Raw genomic sequence first — 6,401 nt, forward strand, 5'->3', positions numbered from 1 at the left:
TATTTTATATAAATAATTTTAATTTCGGTAAGATTTTTTTATCTCTCAGAATATTTTTTTAATTAATGTAAATATTAAATTTATAATTAAAATTTGATTTGTCATTAACATTTTGAATGAATTATTAAAATTTCATAGTTTTCTAATAACATATTTTTAAATAGTATATGAACTAAAGGTTAGTTATAAACTATTATATTTTTGTATATTAATTTTTTTTTAACAATATATTGTTGATAGTTTCAAAATAAAAAATAAAATAATATATCGTTGTAGATATAAAAGTTTAATCTATGTTAATAAATTTATTTTTTCTAAAAAATATAATATAGTTTAAGAATTTTAACACATTTTAATGATGAGTGATAATTTATTTAAATGAAACTATTTTAAAAACAAAATAGATAAAATTACCCATATTTAATTCATATAGTACTTCTATTTTAATATAATACATAATATAATTAAAATATATACAAAAATAGTATAGACTTTTATTTTCTTGTTTTATAATAAATTTTTAATTAACATTAAATTTTAAAGTTATATTAGTATTTACGAAATTAATTAAGTATTATTTTATAAAAATATTTAGAAGGTTAGTAAGGATTTTGTTGGATTCTTTCTCAACAGAATTTGTTATACTTAAAAATAAACTTATATTTATATTTTTTTATTATTAATGTAAATAATGAAATATGTCCCATTAAGTTATTTTTTAGATGGTCCTAGTATGACTTGTTAATAGTAGATAAAAAATAAGATTCTATTTTAATAGATTAGATGTCTTTATCATTAAAATCAATTGCTTGTACTTTTTTAAAAGACCTTTGAACCCAATAAAATGAAAGAATATCGAGAAATTTTTTTTGGGTTTTCATTAATCTTATACTTCTTCTATATTTTAAAACAATGATGTTTTGTATTTTTTTTTCTTTATAACATTGAGAAAATCTAAATATTTTATGTGTTTATTTTTATTTTTTATTTTTTAAAACTATTTAAATTTTTATTTGTTTCTCAGTAAAATTATATTTTAATTTTATAGCAAAATGCACTAAATAAATCTAAAATATGAAAAGAAAAATGATAACTCATTTTTTTAAATACTTTTAAATACAGAAAAGTATTTGATTTGAAATGAAAATACGACAAATCAATAATAGTTGGTGCGCATACTTGTAAAACATCTAAAATGCACATAAGTAGATCAAGATCAACTATGCTAAAAACAGATAAAGGTATATGAAAATAAACCTATTAATTAATAGTATGATATACATCTTTAATTTATCATTAATATATACTTATATTCAATAAGCAAGTTGGAGGCAAAAAGAGGTGCTCTCGGAGAAGAAGCGCACCAAAGATTTGTACAAAAGAAACAACTAATCGATAGACGATAATCATTACGAAATTTTGAAAAGAATAGAAGAGCAAGAGAGAGAGTGAGGCAAAGACTGTCTGGCTCCACTTGGAGTTCATCAGTTCATACACTAACACCATCTCCAATGGTACACTATAATTTTCTCTATATTTCACTCTAAAATAGAGTAACTCTATTATAGAGTTGGATTTGCTCCAATGGTTCACTCTATAATAGAGTTACTCTATAATAGAGTGAAATATAGAGTATTCTTGTTTTTTCACTCTATATTTGGAGTAAAAAAATAAGATTACTCTATATTTCACTCTATTATAGAGTAACTCTATTATAGAGTGAACCATTGGAGCAAATTCAACTCTATAATAGAGTTACTCTATTTTAGTGTAAATTATAGAGGAAAAAATAGAGTTCCCTTGAAGATGCTCTAAGGCTTCGAATGTTTACAACCGCCCCGCCCCGCCCCGCACCGCAGTTAACAGTAACAAAAATCTCTACATATACTATGTATCTATACATTTTTATAACTGTTTAAAACTGCACCGCAGTTGAACTGCTTGTCCTGCACCGCTCAAACCGCAGTCACCATTCGGAGCCTAAGATTAAGTGCAAATCGAAGATCTGAAATAGTACTATTAGTTTACATATTATATGTTTATACATGTACTGCGTATTTAATATTCTCTGAAGATAATTAGATGCTCTTCCTTTATGTTATCTGCTACTTAAAATCAACGTATAAAGCGACCGAGGGTTATGCGTTTAATATCATACTCTTAACAACGTACTGTACTTAGAAATTAGAATCATGAGTTGGGCCGTGTCTTAGTGTATATATATAATTACATATTTATAATATAATGAAACAATGAATAATCCCCTCTATATTAACTGAGAAACATTACAATTTCTTTTTGTATCCACGTGTCATCACAAAGATGATTTTTAAAATCACTAGAAAAATAAAGTGTTCCATCTAATTATATAATGATATTTTTATTAAACTAATCATAAATTTATTATTAATGTTCTTTATTATTTCTGTAAATAAAAGTTACGAAATTGTCTAATATGGCTAAAATATATATGACAATTAATAAATTTGAATAATAAATATTTGATAAAAAATAATGTATCTTCTATCATATTTGTTTAATTTTAAGCTATTAAAATAAATAAACAACCACATTAATCATATACTAAAAATTTATATATGTTATATTTAAAATTTTGAAAACGACTATAAATTACTAAAACCGTTAGAAGTCTCACATTCAAATTTTGTGATCCAGGATTTAAATTTTTTGTTATGACAAAATACAAATGATTACAAAATCATATAAGTAAATAGTCTAATTAAATTTAATTATTAAGACTAAAAGAGATATATATATATCATTTTAGATTAAACTATATACCATATAAAATACATAAATATTATAATTTCAAAATTTACTTTGAACCATTTATTTTTGATAAAAGCTTTTGAACAAACATCGACAACTTAACTTAATTTTAAAAAAATATATAAATTACTAATATACTATTAGTTCCACAATAATCTTTTAGTTAGTAGTACTTTAAAATTTTTGCTATAAAAGATACAAATGATCAAATAAAACATATGAGTAGAAATCATCATTTAATAGATATTAATATTAAAAATATATTATGTATGCTAATATCATTTAAATTTAATTATATATCTTATCAAATAGAAAAAAAAATATTGTTTGGATTTAAAAATTGATTTATATGTCCGCACCAATTTAATTATATATGTAATTGTTACTGACTTTTAATTATTCAATATATATTTATTATTTCATAATATGTAAAAACATATAATACATAAAATAATATATATATATATATATATATAATGTTCATTTCATGTAAGGCACAAATCTTAACCTAGTTCTTATTAATAAAAAAGGTGAATGATTTGTAATAGAAAGTCTTCTACATATGAATAAGAATATGCTATATGATAAAGGTAAATGAAATAATAAAAGTTCGTATTGGTGAAAAAAAAGGGTTCATATCGGTGGTATATCGTTTTGTGGATTCGGGTTTTTTTTTTAACGCTGATTTATTATGATTCTTACAATTATGATATAGGAAATATTACATAGACGATTCGACAACCGACAATACTACCTGCCTTATGAAAACCTACGCCTAACTGCATCACCTGAGCCGTCCTATGAAGATCCACGCCTGGCCAGATTTACTTGTTGAAGATCCCTTGCAAGCCTTTCCTCTGTAGTCTGCATAATTGTTTAATAAACCGCTCTCTCCGGGACTTGAAACCTAGATTTCCTGTAATCTGCAATAAATTGCATAGTTTTGGATTTGAACCCCAGACCTGGGTGTAGAAGCCTTTAAACCTTAACCAATAGGCTACGCTGCTTCCACGTGGATTCGGGTTAGGGTAACATTATTTTATTTGGAAATACGAACGCGAGATAGTTGAAAGTGAAATAATACGGTCGCTTTCACTAGGATTTTCTTAACCGAAAAGAACATAATTTATAATTGATGGTATATTAGTGCCTATATTTTATTCACATGTTGAGCAAATGATTCTATATTTTTAATAAAAATGGAATTTAGTCCTTGGACACTTGAAAGGGACGATATACATACTTAAGAGTGAAACAATAATTGTTTTTGTATCCTTATATGTGTTTTTTTTGTTTTTGGTAGAATGTTAATATTTATAACAACACAACAACAAAGCTAACACATTACAACAACAAAACCTATGAGAACAACATCAAACCTAAGTCGAACAGCCACAAACTGCAACAGCATGCGTGAAAAGATACGAATAGGATATGAGAGCCACGACTAATGCAGGAAAACCCGTAGCTGAGGAAAACCCGTACCTGAAACATTGTGGAGTTTATGGAGCTAAATGAAGCTTAAAAGGAGTAAAACCCGTAGCTGAACAAATCAACAGGAAACATAGTCGACGTACAGAGAAAGTGCCGGTTGACATTCACTTTTAATGTCGATCGACACTCACGCGAAAAGGATTCGTCGGATCAAGATCAAGAATTGGACCCATAAGTTTTTACAAAATTACAAAAATGCCGCTAACAAATTTTGACCGAAAATATATATGTTTATGCCAATGTTGAGGCAAGAAACACATATTAGATTTTATTATTCTTAGAAACTTTTTAAGATTTGGAGAGAAGGTCCAAGAACTCATTCAGAGTATTGAATTAAACTCTAGTTTTTCTATCTCTAATCTAATTATGCAATTCATTCGGTTTATCTTTATGTCTTGCTTGCTTATATATGAGTAGAATTCTTGTTAGACTTAGGGTTTAATATGGTTATGAAGAATTATTGATTTAGAACTGCTAAGGTGATTAATTGAAATCCTTCACAGAATTAGATCTTATTGTCTGCATTCTAGAGTAGCTAACTAGAATCTTGATCTTATGATTAACAATTGCGAGAGTAGGTTCATACCTGCATATAATTCTGTTGAGCTAAGTAATTAGACACAATGACACGCTGGTTTAAGAAAAACATGTCTTGAGATAGATATATTATTTCAATAATTAAATATAACTTCGAAATTAGTAATAATATAATTATATATATTTAAGAAAAACATGTCTTGAGAGAGATATATTATTTTCTATAATGTTTTAGAATAACAATGATATTATGAAAGAAACAAATTATGATTTGTTTTGATTTTATCATGAAATTTCTATGCAAAACTTTTTAGATTTCATAACATAATAGAAATAAGTTGTCCAACCACTCATTCTTCATACAAAAAATTCAGTTTTGTGGTGATCAGTAGGTGCCAAACAAGAAACGATTCCCAGAGTGGAATGAAGAAGTGAGAAAAGAACCCATACTGTCAAGATCCGTACAAGTACGAGGGACCCTCAGACTTGAGCTGTAGACCTTGATGTCCCTGCTTCAGCTTCGATTAGAGAGGACAGCCAACGCGGACCACCATGGCAACATACGATTGGTAGCGTCTACCTCTCGTTTTACTAAGAGAGAAATCCGTTGCTACTAAATTGGCAGACTGTGTAACCACTTCCAGACGGCACTCTTGAAACTGGTCAAGAGAGGTAACTGTCTTGAAGATCTCATTGTGCAAGTCCGGGTAGTCAAAAAGATTTTGGAAAGCACTCCGAACCTGGACTGAGGATATTTCCACTATAACTCTATTCTAACGTAAAATAAAAAGATATCAGCCGCCCAACCAATGGCTTAAAGCTCTGTTACTCTGATTACTCGAGCAGCTCCTCTGAAGTCAAACACGAACAAGACCCACTATGTTGAGAATTGCCAATCCACAAGACGGCTACATTCTTGTTATGAGGAAGCCATGCTACGACAACAACGTAACTGTTTAGTTTATGTTAAACGTTTTTAGAAAAAAGAAAGTGATTGTTTGATTCTTGTCCTTTTATGAATGTTCCATTCAAGTTTTTTTTTCACAAAAAGAGTGTAACTGTGTAAGATTATAAGGAGGTATCGAACTCAATTTTTTTGGGGTGTCAATGGACAACATTAAACATATGTGCTACCAATATTCCATTAATGTTTCATTCAAGTTGTTAGATAGACATAGGAAATCAAAGGAATAAAATGTTGTTGTTTGAGAATACTTCATCTGTTATGACAGAATTGGAAGAAAACGTCAATTTACTAAATTGAATTATACTAAGGACATAGGTGAAGAAACAAACCTCTGAAATTCTGAATAAAAACAAGATCTTTTTTTTGAAAGAGACGAGGCATCTCTAACTTATTTTTTTTAAATTAAGATATTGTGCATATTGTAAATATTTTTTCAAACAATCTTATATTTTTGTTGAAACTGTTTATTTAATATTAAATAAATTCTGATGATAAATATTCAGATTGGATAATTTAATAAATTCATATATGCAAAAGTGTATTTTTCAAAAAAAAAAAACAGTGATGTAGTTTTCAAATTATAATCTTATATAGGTATATTTTTCCAAATTTT

This window comes from Brassica napus, chromosome A9 (assembly GCF_020379485.1).
Source record: "Brassica napus cultivar Da-Ae chromosome A9, Da-Ae, whole genome shotgun sequence".
NCBI lineage: Eukaryota > Viridiplantae > Streptophyta > Magnoliopsida > Brassicales > Brassicaceae > Brassica > Brassica napus.